The sequence below is a fragment of the Helicoverpa armigera genome, chromosome 13 (genome assembly GCF_030705265.1).
Source record: "Helicoverpa armigera isolate CAAS_96S chromosome 13, ASM3070526v1, whole genome shotgun sequence".
Classification (NCBI taxonomy): Eukaryota; Metazoa; Arthropoda; class Insecta; order Lepidoptera; family Noctuidae; genus Helicoverpa; species Helicoverpa armigera.
Window position 1 is genome coordinate 923,489 of NC_087132.1, and position 17,838 is coordinate 941,326.

Here is a 17,838-nt window from a genome sequence, read left to right on the forward strand (position 1 = left end):
TCTCTTTCTAACACCTTGCCAGCATAAAAAAATGTTGTGATCAAAAGTTTTGTCTTCCCAAAAAACAATTGAATCACTTATATTTTTATCTTATTTTAACAATTGTAAGTCAACAAATTAATAACAATCGCATTAATTTATTCGTATTTATTATTAAAACATAAACAACATAAATTTTTATTTTGCTTTTTTTTATTTTGTAGCGGTAACCCTGAACATTGTTGGCGCGTAATCAGCATTTAAAATTTTGTTAATATTTTTTTTGTATTAAATCAATTTAAACTATTAAAATGGTGAAAAAATGTTGCGTTTCTACTTGCAAAAGTGAATCCTATGGTGGTTGCAATATATCGTTCCACAGGTTAGCTAATAATAACATTTTCGTAAACCAAACAACTAGGGTGCCCATGAATTCTTGTAACGAGTCAAAATATGGGTGATGGATTTTAAAACTGTTGTACTATTGTTATAGCTTCCCAAAAAATGAAGAAAGGCGACATAAATGGTTCAGCAGTCTATATATGAAGTAGAAATACAAAAAAAACAGTCTTCACTTCGAATCTTCCTGCTTTTATACTGCAAATTTCCGCTTGAAGAAGCCTTTATTAGTATCTTAAGGTCACAAACTGCGTAAGTTAAAACTTCAATACTAATCTGTGTTTAATAATTATCTTAGCAAATTCGGATTTGTCTCACATAGCTTAATCTCATAGTCACCCTATTAGAAAGGGACAGACAGCCTCCGTACTAACTGTTTCACTCGGCTCGTTTTTTGGGTTTATATGCGCAGTCCTGTTTACTAATATTATGTCTATGATTCAAACCAACTCCAAAATACAAACAAATAAACAGCCTAACAAACTCAAAATGGCGGCCAAACGAAACCGCAGCCGATATCACCCGATCACGTACGAACATGTACGAAGTAGGATACGGTCTGCAACGCAATCACGCTTGATTCTGCAGTCTGACTGTCATCATTACCGGCTTTGAACCTTGGGCTGGTAATGATATTAGCCGGTAATGTGTGCCTATTTGACTGATTATTGTCAGACTATAATATTCCGAGTGAAAGATAACCATTTCAGCTTATGTTTTTCTTGATAGGGTCAGTTTTGAAGTTCATAAGTGTTAATTCATATATCGCAAGTCTTGTATATAGAGCAATTCATTCGACAATCAAAAATAGCGATTTATTCTCAGCTCAGCTGCACTATTCCAAACTACATCCAATATACAATTACTCAAATGACTAATTATGATAGTTTCACAAGCCCTAACAAAAATACTGCCCTTTTCCCTTACTCATTTTCAAACGCGTCTACCACAGCTGCAAAATGTTATGCTAAAATCCCCAGCAGCAATAAAAGCAAATCAGTGTAAACGCTTACACTGAGACCTATATTTATCTAAGCTTATTCCCAGCTATAATTGTGTGCCAGGCATCTCTTATGTCTAGACTGATTCCGCCTCCAATTACGTAACTCAGCTCGGCTTGCGTTGCCTAAAACGCGATTTGCGTTGCTGAAAACATGGAGTAATTTGTAAATGGAGTAATCATGTGATGCGAGACCTTTTTGGTCTTATTAACCAAACTTGGACTTATTTTTCTTACTTCATTTTGAACTCAAACAAGCAATCAAAATAAGACTAATTTGCCTTTTATACAAAAAAATGATGTATGGCGAGCCGATGTACGGCAGATGCCATACAGAAGTCCGGTCCGCAGCGGGCACTACCGCCAGCTTCAGTGTAGGTGTTGGCTTACATCAGGGGTCGGCCCTCAGCCCGTATCTCTTCCTGCTTGTAATGGACGCGCTTACGGCAGATATACAGGAGGAGGCACCCTGGTGTATGCTTTTCGCCGATGACATTGTTCTGGTGGGGGAGAGTGGGCCAGAGGTCCAGAGTAGATTGGAGGCATGGCGGCTGAGACTGGAGACAGTGGGTTTAAAGGTGAGCAGGAGTAAAACCGAATACCTTCATTGTGATTTTGGCGGTATTTCGGGACCCATGACCATAACCCTAGCCGACATGCCCCTACCAGTTTGCTCCGACTTTCGGTACCTTGGTTCACTCGTCCAAAGTGACGGTGAGGTGAACAGGGACGTTACGCATCGGAACAATACTGGATGGATGAAGTGGCGACAGGTAACTAGCGCTATTTGTGACCCGCGGATGCCCCTCAAACTGAAGGGCAAAATTTACAAATCCGTCATTAGACCTGTCGTCCTGTATGGATCGGAGTGTTGGGCATTGAAAAAGAGGGACGAGAAGAGAGTGCATGTAACAGAAATGAGAATGCTGAGATGGATGTGTGGTGTTACAAGAATGGATAAAGTGAGGAATGATTACATTAGAGGAAGTCTGAAAGTAGCGCCAGTTACAGAAAAGATGAGAAGTAGAAGATTGTCGTGGTATGGACATGTAATGAGGAGGGATGATACGCATGCAACAAAGTGTGTGCTAAGTATGAATGTAGATGGATGGAGAGGAAGAGGAAGACCTAAGAAAAGATGGATGGATTGCCTGAAAGATGATATGAATAGGAAGGGAGTGAGTGTCAGTATGACGAGTGACAGGGGAAAATGGAAGAAAATGACATATTGCGCCGACCCCAAGTAATAATTGGGAACAGGGCAGGAGAAAGAAGAAAGAAGCCTTTTATACAAAAAAATATATATTTAGTTGTTGAGAGCAAGCAATCTTCATCGAACCATCTGTCCTTACATTTATTTTCCTCTTTTAATCATTTTGTGACATGGGCCTATTTTAATTAAGACTTCTATCTATTTACTATCTATTCTTTTCACTTACTAGTCACTAAAAGGTCACAAAATTATAATTTCTCTGTGAACGCTTACTATTCCGTGACAAAGAACATTAGATCCATTTAAATACATAGGATAGGATTTTCCATAAAGGTTTATGCTTTCCTTATAGATCCTAAATTCCCTAAGAAAGTAGTACTCAAGTGAACCTTAATCGCTTGTAATATTACCTAATTAAACAGCTTAGTCTAGACCATTCTAGACTGCCTAAGTGTTTTAGGGAAAAAGTTAGGCTTTTATCTAGTAACAAGGTTTTAGTTAGAAGTTAGGTTAATAGATTGGCTTCTCAGATACTTTAGTTTTTTAGATCCTGGATGATTATCAAATGTATGAATAAACAGTTATAAACGTATGACTTTTATTTATATAATATTTTCCGCAGCAGTGTAAATAATCGTTGGTAAACCATATAAATGAATAAATAAATAGACATATTTCATGCGAATAATATACCATACACATTGGTTAACCGTTCTCAATGGATTGCTAAATTGTTTTTTTTTTAATACATTCTCGACCAGCCTTAATTTGCCTTCCACACTGAAATCACGGGAAATGTAATAAAAATAACTTCAAATATCAACCAGCTTCAAATGAACGAAAACAACTATAAAATATCCAATTTATTTCACAGATTCAGTTCAACAGGTACAACGAGAATGCATTTGTAAATTTAAAACTTTGTTACTTTTTTTTCTGAAAAAGCTATTAATAACACAAGGTATGAAAATGAATGTGAATAATAAATTACAGAGTTTTTCTATAGTTAGCGAGCAGTCGACACTGTTCAGTTCTGTGATATCTTTTATATTTAGTTGCGGAAATGTGGAAATTAAGTTTTTCGTTTTTCGATTATAAGTTTGTATGATTGGTAATTTTGTTGTATCTGGGTGAAGTAACATACTACATCTATACATATAATAAATCTGTAGAAAAGTAATTTTTGTACATTGAAGAAATTGACAAAAAAAATAGCCAGCATGTTAAAGGATAACTAACAGAACCCATTTCCATCATTTTTGTCATTTTTGTCTGTTTGTCTGTTTGTCTGTTTGTCTGTTTGTCTGTTTATCTGTTTATCTGTTTGTTCGTTCGGGATTCACGTAAAATCTACGAATTCAATGCAGACAATGCTTATATACAAAAATTCTACGTAACTTGGGGTATTACTTAGTTTTTGTTTCATCGAAATCGATTCACTCTATCAAAAGATTTGATTAATTTTGTGAATTCAAGATGTAAAATATTACGACACGCAACCTGTTTGTCAAAACTGTACATTTGAATGTTGTACTTATATTAGTTGATCGGCCTATTATTAACCTTTACACAGAAAATCACACCTTCATAAGTAACTTCGGAAGAAAAAAAAATGAAAATTTTGTTTAGCCAAGGATAAAGTAGCTCCATCTGTGGTAATCTGTGTTAAATAAAATACATAAAATTTGTCAAAGGAGCGAGGTGGTAAATGACAATAAATTACCATACATTCTTTATAGAGGATTATTATTTCAACAGATGGAGTTGTGTATTTTCCGTAATTCACCATATTTTAACACGTAGTGTAATTTTTCGATAGACATTTCAATAGTGTTTGTCAGTTTGCCGTGCCACATCAAAATCCAATTATAATTATTACCTTGATGAAAGGAAAATTAATAGTTCTCAGCCAAATTTAAAACGGTGCCATCTAAATTATTTTTTGAACATTATGTCAAAAATTATGACTTTAGTATAACAATTAATTATCATTTAAAGTTACAGATGGAGTTCATATCAGGATTTTTTCATAAACATAGTTTAGCTTATCTTCCACTAATGTGGTGGCCTTAAAACAAATTACTTTGAGTGAGTAGTATTAAGTAGACCTTAATTATTTTTTCTGATGCAAAATATGTAAACTTAATCCTAGAAGAAAGGAAGATCTATCTCTCGCAAGCGCTGCTAAGCGTGAGGTAGGTAAGCTTCTGTAGCTTTAAGGACAAGCCCAGATACAAAGTGCAGATAAGAAATGGGAGCTTTCTCGATTTAATACCATACACACGTAAAATGCATTATGCGTCTGAAAACGTACAAATTGCGCGTCGCATACCAGAGACATGCTTGCTTTCAACTTCTGATCGCAAATACACTGGTCACGATTACGAACAGTCTCAGTAAGACCCGAGCCAAGTCTAAAAAAACACCTTTTATATAAAACTACGTTTGATGTCATTCAATCACAAAGACAGAATTGTTTTCTGTTGCAAATCCTATCCACCTGTATCCTATCCTAATCCAGCATGCATTGCAGGTGTGCATTGCACAAAATCCAATGGTATCCTATTCGAGAAATCAAAAGAGTCGACCTGCCAACGTCAGCTTCTGCGATAAGCAAGTGTTCTTAATAGTACCATCAGAATTACATTCATCGTTGAATGAGGTGAATAAATTTTCAGAAACCACAATAACAGTAGGAGCCAAAGCGTATTATCGCTTCATAGAGCTCTGATTGGCCCCAGGTGACCAAGTCAGGTCTGATTTGTTCGTTCATCAGATCTTTGAAAGTGTTTCGGTGGATACTTACTGTCGTCCTGTTTACGTGTGACACAAAATATGGTATATAAACGTCCTCCGCAAGAGCGAAATTTTCCCGGTGTGCGGTAGTGACGCACAGTATACAACACTTATGTTTCTTTTGATTTGCTGGCTCCACCAAGAAATGACAAATTGCGAGCGTACATTTTGAAAATCTTGGCAAAACTGCAGGTTTCAAGTATGTACGAACACATGAAGTGGACTCGCACAGATACGTACATTTTGCCTATTCGTGAACTAATGCAAACATTTCGGTGGAGTCCCGGCTTAGGCCACCACATTAGGCGTGCGCGATCCTCGGGCGTGTGAGTAGCGTTGCGTGAGCGTCGCGTTTTGCTGCCCTGCGGCTTTTGCAGCGCGCTCGCGGTGCGCACGCGCCGCTCTCCTTGACGTTTAACTGCTAAGGCGTTTAGCGGGCGGCGGGAATAGCGGGCGAAGGGGTAAGAACGCAATTCGAGCGCCGCGTGCTCGCCGCGAGCGCGTCGCTTGCACTCTTCACACATGCCGCAGGGCAGCAAAACGCGACGTTCATGCAGCGTGCTCGCGACGCCCGCGCTACTCACACGCCCGAAGATCGCGCACGCCTAATGTGGGGTCAGCCTTACCATAGTGAGTAAGTGCACAAAAAATCCCCGTCATACGAGTGTTTCTCCCCAGTAGTGAAACTATCCTACCCTATGCGCCTGCTGATGATGATGACTCATTTTATCATCCATCCAGCTATTCCCCAACTATGTTGGTGTTGCCTTCCAGTCACCGAATCTGTTTGAGTACCAATATTTTGCTTGGAGCGACTACCTCTCTACCTATCTTCAATCCAGTCTCACTACACAAGACGATATCCATCGTGAAACTGACAGACTTTCTGGCTTCTGATTAGTCGCAGCAGCTGCAGAAAATGTACAAATGACAGCTTTGTCAGACTCAAAGCATATAGACATAGATTATAACTGTTTCCTGTGAAAATTACTTACGCACCATACGTAATAATTTTCCAAATTGGCTGACTAAATCCAGAGATATTCACAACGTCACAAACTTTACTTCTTTTGTATAGATAAATGGTCACATCCACAACACAACCTTGATCAATGAATCTATGCGACTGCTAAGTGCTAATCCTAATTATACTGTCACGTGTAAGAATGCACCTACGGGATAAGTAGTATTTTGACTATTGTATATTGCCCACGCAGACGAAGTTGCGGGCAACAGCTAGTTCGAAATAAGACTGTAAGTAACAGTATACAAGTAATTATTTATTTTTCAAAGATAGAGGAAATATAATATGACCATTGTATATATACTTGCCTACGTTTGTGGATTAATTAATCAACAACGACTTGATATATGAAATATTTTTTCATGTCTTTCAAAACATCATTATAAACAGATAAATTAGAGTTTATTACCATCTGTATCTCAGCATCCTAACATCTTAATATTAATCTTTTTATTCCTAACATGGAGTCGATTCCACAGAAATACTCAGACGTCTCCATTTACAGGGAAACGGTTTTATTGCAGTGTTTTTACATAAAGCTCACATAAAACTAATTTATAGCCGTTAGAAGAAAGTATGTTACTTGCTTGTGTGAAACAATTTAGGTATTAATGTTGTTTTTGAGGGTAGGGTAAGCAGCCGGAACGGTATATAGGTTAGGAACTTGTAGGTTTCTAGGTTACAATGCCGCAGTGTTTTGTTTTAGCAATATTTTTTTGATTATGAAGATAGGTACTTACATTGTATATGACGTATAACGCATGTTTGCATCGGCTGCTACGCTGCATGTTACTGGTTCAATCCCTGCACAACAACTCTTTTACTTAGTGTTTACTGAATTTTTCACTGAAAATTACTCGAGATGCTGAGTTTTTCGATCTGAAAGTTGGTACCCTGAAACAAAATTCGTGATTAGTGGCTAAAAAAGATTCTTCTCTAATTACATGCTTATATCGACGGTAATATAATGTAAGGTATATTTGACAAAAACCATCATATAACCAAACTATTAATTAGAACCCCACAAAATCCCCACTAAACCGAATAGCAAATTACACCGTTTAAAATCTCACACATGCACTAATGATCGCATATTAATAAAGTAATTGAGGCAATATTAATCGCCACCACGCCCATCCCCACTCGACGCCAAAATAGCTTGTAACGGGGATTTGTAGCAATAATCACCAATTGTGGCGCTAATCGCAACACTGATTTTTGATTACCGTAATAAGGGAACAATATTAGGTTTGAAGAGACCGCGTTAAAATCTCTATCGGGTTTAATTTTATAGCAATTGTGGTTGAAATGTTTCTGTAAATATGTTTTACAGTTCATTGTTTGAATTTATGATAATGTTGAAGATTTTGTGTCAAAACAGATTGGGATAAGTGTTGGGATTTGATAAATATGATGTTATATGAAGTAATGAATTTCCTATACTGAAATATTGGCGAAAAATAAATTTACAATTCTTCTGCTACCTCTCAAGTAGTAAGAGCAGTTCTATAATAACAAATTCATATAAAACATACATACATTTAATCCAAATCTCTATTCTGTACTCACCCTAATAGCTCCTTCGCCAACCCATCCGCATTTCCGCTGTTTTCGCTCGATATGAGTTCCTTTCTCCGAAACAATAGACTTTCGCCAATAAATAAGCACCACGCTACATAATACAGTTTTCTTAATAAATAACTGACTTGTTGGGAGGGTAGTTTTAGGGGTAACTACGTATATTCTAAAAGGAAGGAAAGTCATCATCAAGTATCTAGTTTCCGCCAGGAAACTACTAGGGAGAACTACTTCTCGCAGCTGGATAAAACGTTGCCTATAAGCCTTTCTTGATAATGGATAATTAATTATATCATCCATCTCTTAACAAAATAACTTAAAATGACATGTGGTCATTTTAACCTAGAAGACTCAACTCTGAAAACTGAATTTAATCTTTAGCATAATCCCGTTAACAATATACTATTATTTTCCCATGACCAGTTCCCATTTGGACCCTAATTACCTAAACCCTATACATCCCTATTGGTCCTATTACACTATAATCCAATAACATGATAATAAAGCAATTATTACGCCTCGCAACACATATAATTGTTACGTCTAATATCATCGGACTATCTAGTTATTACTAACGTGTCAGAAACTATATCCCAGTAATTAATTTCTACAATAACAGACGCGTAATGATTTGAAATTCTATATTATGATTAGTTTAGCTTTGAGGGTGTTATGGACACCTATGGTTATGGGTCCCTAATCGATAATGTTGAGCAAGAGGCTTGTATTTTCCGGTCAAACCATGTAAATTATGCTACTTCGGCATGAAGAAAATCAAATCATTTGTTAAATAGGGAAAGCCAATTAGAAATTGAATCAAAAAGCGTGATTTAAGGAAATAATCCAGAATGAAAAGGCGGTATTTGGCTCGATCAAAACACAAAATTTTAAGCAATAACAGCTGAAAACACAATCCCATCAAAAACATTAAATGTAAAAAAAGCCAATCCTCTACGCAGTTCCTCCACCGTAAAAAGTTTTGAGATCGCATAGAAGCCAAGTCCTGTTCAACTTTAATTGTAATAATAAATCAACATTTTGTGACTATATCAATTAAATAGTTTTGTTCACATTACAATAATATTGACTTGGCCATGAGCACAATAAACTACAAATATAATACGGCATATCTTGGAGAGGTGAAAGTCAAACATGGAGTTTAATATCACAGAGTTAAATACATTTAGTTTATTCAATCGTTACTAAATGACAGTCAGTATCATCCATCACTGAACTGCACATGTACTATGGCGGATGTTTAGTCCATGGTGATCTCAAATTCTAAGTCTTTTAAGTCCTTGTCTAAGTTCTTCAGTGCATAATCAGTCCAATCGTAAAATCATGTCCATATAGAATTTATCAATTCAATGGTATTTACACATTATTACAAGGAGCGACTTTTAACTTGTGCTCATGGCCAAGACAATATTATTGTAATGTGAACAAAACTATTTAATTGATATAGTCACAAAATGTTGATTTATTATTACAATTAAAGTTGAACAGGACTTGGCTTCTATGCGATCTCAAAACTTTTTACGGTGGAGGAACTGCGTAGAGGATTGGCTTTTTTTACATTTAATGTTTTTGATGGGATCTAACTTATTTTTTGTAGGTCTCTTTCTTCTCTAAGTATCTCTTTCTTCTATAGTATATAACAAATTAAATTAACTTACATGCAACTAACTAAATATATAACAAACTAAATATGTACACCTAAAGTAGCACGTAAACAACATTTTTTTTAAATAAACTAATAATTTTCGAAATTGACGAACGTTTGAATCAAATATCTTTTAGAACAAAAGAGATTTATTTCAGAGGTAGATGGCGCTATCACATGTAATTATTTGTTTTTTTTTAAAGTACTACTTATACTAAGCTATGTAACGAAACCATAGCGCGATTTAGACCAGGACAACGCCATCTATCGAGCGAGCATGCAGTATGTATCGCACTGCATTAATATGAAAGATTTTATCATTGTTCATTTCATTTTAACCTAGCTTTTTTATTCATATGTATGTATATTTAATACATAATAACAATATACCACACTACGTAACAATAAAACAAATAGTAACATTTTGTACATAAATAAATAACAAAGTTATCAATGCAGTCAAAATTCATACACAATGTTCTTGAAAAACCGCAAATATAAATTTGTTTCCTATTTTTTTATTAAGTTTTAAGGTTTTTATAATTTTCCCTTTATATGTAGCTAGTAACCTATCTTGGTGCCAAATTTGAAGGTTCTAAGTTTGCTAGAAGTACCTTAGACTTTTGATGATCGGTCAGTGAGTGAGTCAGTGACAAAATGGTGTAACTTTGATCGCTCATAACTCGTAAACTATTTATTCAAATGTCTTGTAATTTTGAGACTGAGCTTGTTCTAATACTTACTCTTGGTCATCGAAAACCTAAACTCATAGCTTTGTTCACATGGAAGTTACAGGGGGCTGAAATAGCCGCGAAACGCTTCGAGAAAAGATAGTACGGCCGTGCCCGCTTTGCTCGAGTCTTGGCTGGGGCACTGCCGTGCCCTCAGATAGTGAATTTATAAAAAAAAAATCCACAAGACAACGTCCTTTACAGAACAACAGTATTCCTCTCCTAAGCTCTGTTCTTTTCTCACCATCAGAACAACAAAAACCAGCGGAAAATATACAAAACCCATACAATACTCGTAAAACAGGAACCTCAATACATATTTCGTGTTTCATAAATAACATTTCAAACGCCACCACTTGAACAACAAAAGCTACAAGTTGTTCGGCAAAGGTGCTTCGATATAATTCCTCTGGTGAAACCATGAAGAACAAAAAGAAAGAGCGGAGGTGCCATAACGAAAAATGTCATAAGAAAGTAGCGCGCCAAAATACGAGTATTCGGGGGAAGAGGAACGTTACTGGCATCGCCATTACACGCCTTCTGTACCTCTAGAATCCGCCAATATATATTTTTGAATCCCAAAACCAATCTTTTGATTTAACAAGGAACCCGAACGCCTCATAAGTTCTAGTATCTGATCACACCAACCGTACGTTACTTGGCCTACAAGAAGACGCCTGACCTATCTGCCTTACGGCATCTCCGCTTGTAATTCCTTACTCCATGGGTGAAACCAACCATTCCGTTTTCACTTCACAAATAAAATTGTTTCGCTCTTCACTTGTTATTTGTAGCGTCTTGAAGAATTCTGCTAAATGAATAAATTTTTCATTACGATAAGAATCGGGAAGCTTTGCAAAAGAAAAGATTGTGAAATTGATGGTACCCATTTAGTGAATAAGTAAGGACACTTATTGCATTCGTGTGCGGTTGTTGGTATAAGAAAAGGTATTTTGAACACTCAAGTGCCTTACCTTGATTGTGACCAAGGAATTTCATGTGTTATAAAGACACTAAAACGTAAAACAGTATGTATGTAATAAATGCAATGCATTGAATATCTAAGCCTCCATTATTTACATGTTTCTTTAAAGCAACTGACAGCCACATCGCTAGAAAGTTGTGTTAGTTCTCTGTACAAAATATTCAGAGTTTGGGTGTTTGGGTCCAACTTTTTGAACTTTGAAAGTTACAAAAGACAAACTAAAGTTCAAAGTTCCAAACTACTGGCTCCAATCCTAACTGGAACAAATTACTTTTGATTTTGGCTGATAACGATCCCTTTACTAGACTTGAAAGTTCTTGAAGTAATTTTTTATCATTTAAGTAACGTAGTGATTGAAAATTGGAGCAAATTTTTCGATAGCGTAAAATAAACTCTGTTACTAACACGAACTTCGCTCTACGTCTGCTACCAGGCAATCGTGAAAGTAGATATTTTCACAAATTATATATTTCTGTTACCACTGTTGTGTGCACAAATGCCTACTGTAAAACTAGAATAAAATAAATACTAACCCATTTTAGAGAAGTGATTTTTGGCCTTGTTATACATACAGTGCAGTACGGAACCAAATCTAATACACTTGACCAAGTATTGTTAAATACACCAGCTTCAATGCAGATGTAGCTCATACAATCAAGAATATCATCGACAAGAATATTTTTCGTCGTATAATATAATCCTAGGGGTTCATTGGGATTCGTCCCCGATTGCCGGGGCCTCGTAAAGATCCTAAAGTTAAATTAGGGCCACTTGTTACTGTCACCAGGCTTATCTGAACACCGTTTGTTTTTCGATAACGCTATCCAATGACGAGATAAAAATAATTTGCGAACCTTGGACTGAAAAGTTTAATTAATTTTGTAGGCGAGCTGTTTCGCTGGATTGATTGGGGAAGCTTGACCTTTCGCGTGGAGGGCTCGTTCATTGTGTCCTGAAGTTGGGAATAAATTCATGTGAATGTTATTTAAAGCAACACTCTTTTGGTTCATGGGTAGGTCATCAGTTTTCGTAATTTGCGTGTAAACTACATTTCCAGGGTAAAAATATGGTCCTGTTAATTAAGTATACCCATAAAGTATATGTTATCGGACATGAACATCTTTCGCTTATTCAAATTTATATCCCACTTGGTGAAGTCCTCGACAAAATTACTCAATAATTTCTCTTTCGAAATATTGTTATCAAAAAAACATTAATAAAATACCCTCTCAACATAACCCAATTTCCCGACTGTCAAACAATTTGCGAGCAAGCATTCCCGGTCCCAAAAACTATTAGGAGAGATTTTTGTCTTCCCAAAGTGTATGTTGATCGGGGGATGAATAAACATGTGTCGGCAGTTTATCATCACGCGTGTCGTAAAATTGGGGACGAGAGGGTTACGGTGAGATAAGCCGACGATCTGTCACCGGAATATTATCATATCTGCGACCTGACGCTGCCTTTCCTTTATAGGATCCTTGGCACTGGAGCTTTTATGGTTTTTCTGTTTGTGGGTGTGTAAGCTGGTTTTGAGGATTCTAATTTCGAAATCAAGGTTCAAGAGTGCATTGATTATGTAGAGCGAATAGACACTTATATTGTGGTCCATGTAAGTACCATAGTAGTCCACTTGTAGTGTAGTCAATAGATTAGAACTCAAATTTTTCCATAAAAAACGAGAGGTGAACAAAATAAATACTTAGCCTCCATATTTAAAAGCGAAAATTCTCACAGTTTATTGCGCATACCTTACTGTTATTTCATCCTAAGATCGTCTCATTAAAATCTCAACAGCGAAAATATTTCAGTAGGTACTCCAATTTTAAATAAACATTTTGGCTGAAACTTAGGAGGCAAGATTAAGCAATTAAGTTTTGACTAAGCAAGTCTTATGAGGGCATAGTAAATTAGTGGGTGTAGAGTGTTTGCTTTAGGGCGTAGTTCAGTGTAGCTCAAAGTTAAGGAATTGACACGTACTGACACAGACACGCTAGAGTAATTCCTTGTGATTAATTAGGCACGCTAATTTCCCAGCTTCGAGGAGTTTACTTGACAGATTTTAAGATGCTGAGATTCTTGGCAATGATGACGTAAAGATGTTTGAAGCAGATGTGTTATGTTTGAAGTGTAAGATTTAACGAATTCGTCTTTAGTCTTCATCTCCGCAATTTATTTTTGTTAAAAGTATAGGTAGATTTTCTTTATTTCGTGTAGGGTTTCATCAATTCCATACAAGAAGAAGAGTAGGTAACTAGACTAATGCCAAAAAATAACAAAGCTTTTCATTAGGTATCTACTTTATATTTCTTCCCATGTAAGCCAGCGTAATAATAAGACTTTACTTCAACAAAAGCTATATAAAACTACATGTAAGTATAAAATTTTGTCCTGATAGTTGTCTATTTTAACAAGGAAGTCTGCTGTTTACTCGTTTCAAACTTGACATTAATTGTATCTCTTAACAATTATGCTTACTATATTTCACATTTACACGATAAATAAAAATACACTTGTGTACCTTTTTATACATTTTATAAATATGAACTTAGCCAGGTCAATTAAAACAGAATTACTTCCCTACTGCTATTTATTTTGGATTATGTTTAAAGTTTTGATGTCAAGCTCCAAATATAAAATATTACTTGTTAACCACATCTACTTGAGAGCAGTCCTCAGCCTTTTCTATAAGGCAAGGGACATGTTAATAGTCCTTTCACAAAACACAATTTATAGCAATATATTATAAAACTTGCAGAAAAACACGAAAATAACTCATACACGCGAGCAGGTCCGCGGACAAAAACAGGTCCGAACATAAATCGAGTGGGGGAAACCCATTTTTATGACGCGTAAAAAAATCTTTATCGAACAATTTCGCCTTTAGTTTTCTGCTAAGAGCATTTAACCAACCGAAAACGCCATAAGCACTAAAGTCTTTGCAAAAAAGACTGTCAATTAATAGACAAGGAACAGATAGTAATGGCACACTTATGCATTTTCAATCATATCGTTACGCACGCACACGATAAAATTGTCAAACACAAGCATACAGAGAGATTGAGCCACCATGTTGTTGATGACCAGTGTTTTCGCACCTTGGGCAAAGGGGTAGGCACGTTTATGGCATCTCCGGTTGGTAGACTGCTCTAAGGTTTTCTGTGAAATAAACGAGTACAGTTTTGTTCCATATAAATTTATGTGCGCACCAATTTTTCCGCGGCTTGAATTGTTCGGGCCCCTATTTATTTGGGATACAATCTGTTGGTGTGAATGATGGCTTAATAATATCGTCAACTTAATGTGTATTTTGTGGACGAATTGATTGAACCGATTGTGTTCCGAAACACCATTGAAATGATGAATGCAACATTAAATGTGTTATTAAAGTAATTGGTAGTAAGGTAGCATTACTGCTGTATGTTTCGATCTCATATTGGCAAATGCAATTTAGTTTTCTACCAGCAAGACCAGGTTTTTGCAGTATTGGTAGATACTGAAAATATTATTCAGTAAACATTTTTGAAGGAAAAAATAAGTATTTTCATAATATCGATAACTTTCAACAAAATAACTCGCTGACCGTTTAGGATTTAGGAGCAAAGCAAACGCTGCCCTCGAACGTGCAATATCCCATTTTCATATATTTAAAATATATTAAGTTTCGGGACAAAACCGCTCAACGCTTAGGGAGAAAATAACGAAAGGCCTCTATTTTCTTATTACAGAGTCCAATGTTATTTGTAATCTTAGAAAACCCTTCTAAAAATAGCGGGGAGTCAACCCGTGTAATTGAAATAGAGTTCCGAAAATAGAATATGTTTTGACTGCTGTGGTTTCTTTTTACTCTGAGATTTTCTTGTCCTTGTGGTGTGTAGGTTTTAAAAACAACTATGTATGTATGTGTAATATGTACAAGGGTTACATAACCGTTCGTTTGTATAAAATTCACGGCGCACTACGTTAAGACTGAAGTTTTACTTGCAAGTTAGGGTTGCATTTGTTTTACGCCAACTGCAACGGTAGATGAGACTTATAAAGAATCTTACATACATATAACACTAGGTATTGATCTGAATCAGTGATAGTAGTTACAGTACCAATAAATATAGTTGACGAATCAAATAATTGAATTGATGTTACTAGTTCGTGGAACAAAAAAATCTTGTCCAATATTTTAGGCTAAACGACAGTCCAATTACCTTTTTATCCGTCATACCTATTACAGACTAATTGTATTTGATTTTCGTCTAAATATATTTTTAGGCTCAATCAAAATTATTTCGGTGACAAATTGAGCACGTGTAAGCAAACTTCTCATATTCCTAGGTAATTAAATAATTTTCATGATTCTGATTTGAATATCAGAAGTTGTTATGAACAAAGTTTCTTAAGTAGAAGTGAGTAGTGAAGTTCAAAATAAATAAGGCATTTAAGGCCATATGCGTAATATAATGGTTCACGAAAATACATTATGATAAGCAAACGCCTCACCTTACTTCACATTAAGGTCTGATAAAAACGATAAGTACATATCTGTCTAATATTTTCCTCCATAAAGCAATTAAAGCGATCGCTTTATCGCCAAGCTAGCTTAAACGGCACAAACGCCGACTCCCTTATCTTAATTACCCCATAAAAGTACCTAACCGATATACTCACTTCCAACAAAAAATACTCTCTTTCCAAAGTAATTAAAAATCAATATAAAAAGCATTACTATCAACTTTCCAATAAAACGGAAAAGTGGTGTTAAAATAAAAAGCTTAATAAAATTTTATGCCGATCATTATTACATTCGTAGACCATAATAAAATTGAGGAAAAAAGTTATTTTGATCGCGTAAAGCAAACTGCGGGTTTATCCGATATATTATTCGCCGGGGTTACCTGCAACTTTTTAACATATATCGTTGCATTTTACAAGATAAGCAGAAAGTTCAGGCTTGAGATTTATGACAGCCATTTCTACACGCCTGTAGTTTTTGAAATAGTATGAAACTAGTTTTAGTTCGAGAGCCCGCTACTGAACTTCGCAAAACTTCATAAACTTTGTATTAAACTCGTAAACAAAAAAGTATGTTCAAAGTTTTGGTTGTATAGTTTCTTGATGAATTAAATATGAAGCAAATTCAGAATTTAAATATTGTGTCCATTTACTAGCACCAACAGAAAAAAAAATTTGACACAATGAAACCAAATCCACTAATTGCTCAAAATATTTGATACTCATCAAATAAAAATATCAATAAAATATAAAAAAAAAAACTATCAGGCATTTTCCGATGCAACTTCTATATTATTCATATCATGTACTACTAATATTTTAGTTCCGAGCTCCCGAACTATTGCAACTGGGTTACGAATTGCTGTATGCGGTTAAAAAAAACAAATTTACGAGTGCACGTAACACGAACAGACACGCCGTGGTCTTTGCTTGTTTATTTATTAGTAGTTTTTGTTCAGCAAGGGAATAAACTAGAGAAAGGAATTGGAGATATTGTTAAAATGTACACTTTTAGAGAGATAAGAAAATGGTTTCAATTTTTGTATTTACTTAAAGGAATTATTTTTGGAGCCGTTTCATCAAAATCCATTCAGTAGTTTTTAATTTTATCATGCATTTTTTAATACACATATTTAAAAAAAACTACATATATCATTTATAGTATCATTAAGTTTTTTATATGAAAATGCCTACTTTGAACGCATAAGTACCCAACATTGAGAGTTCATTAAACCAATGAAAATGATTATTATTTAATGAATCATAAGTCACACGAAACACTTTCACCCCAAATGAACACAAATCAATACTCCCCCCCCCCTCTCTTACGCTCACAACAATACATTAAACAACTTTGCATACATACTATTTCACTTTCGTAAACAACGACAAGTTAGCGGTTCTCAAACTTATGGAATTATGACCTTGTATTGTATTGATCTACTTACTAATACTTGATCATATCCATCAGAATCATAAGATGTAGTGTCATAAAGGTCAAAATATCGGTAGGTACTAAGTAGTCGAGCCCCAATTAGTTTGGGAGAAAGTTAGGCAAAGATGGAATCATAAGGTTGAGTGTCATATTTATGCATTAGGACATGGACTGTCCGATCTATTTCGCTTCCCCTTACCACCTAAATGTTAGTCGATACATTTTATTTTTGCAAAAGACCTTCCGATATTATAGTTTTATGTCATTATGCAATGTTCCAAATATATTGAGGGATTCTTAACTCAAAATATCACTATTTATAAACAAAATATTTTCGAAATTCCTAAATTAAAGTTTGAGCAACACTGTATAGGCTAAACATTTCTCAATATTCAGCGAACGAGGCGTTATCGCGCTGTCACCGACACCCGTCGGTTAATTAATGTTATATTAAGAGAAATAATTATAATACACTGTATCGGTAGCGGACAGATGCTTTGACTAAGCATAGCTTCATTTAAGATGAGTT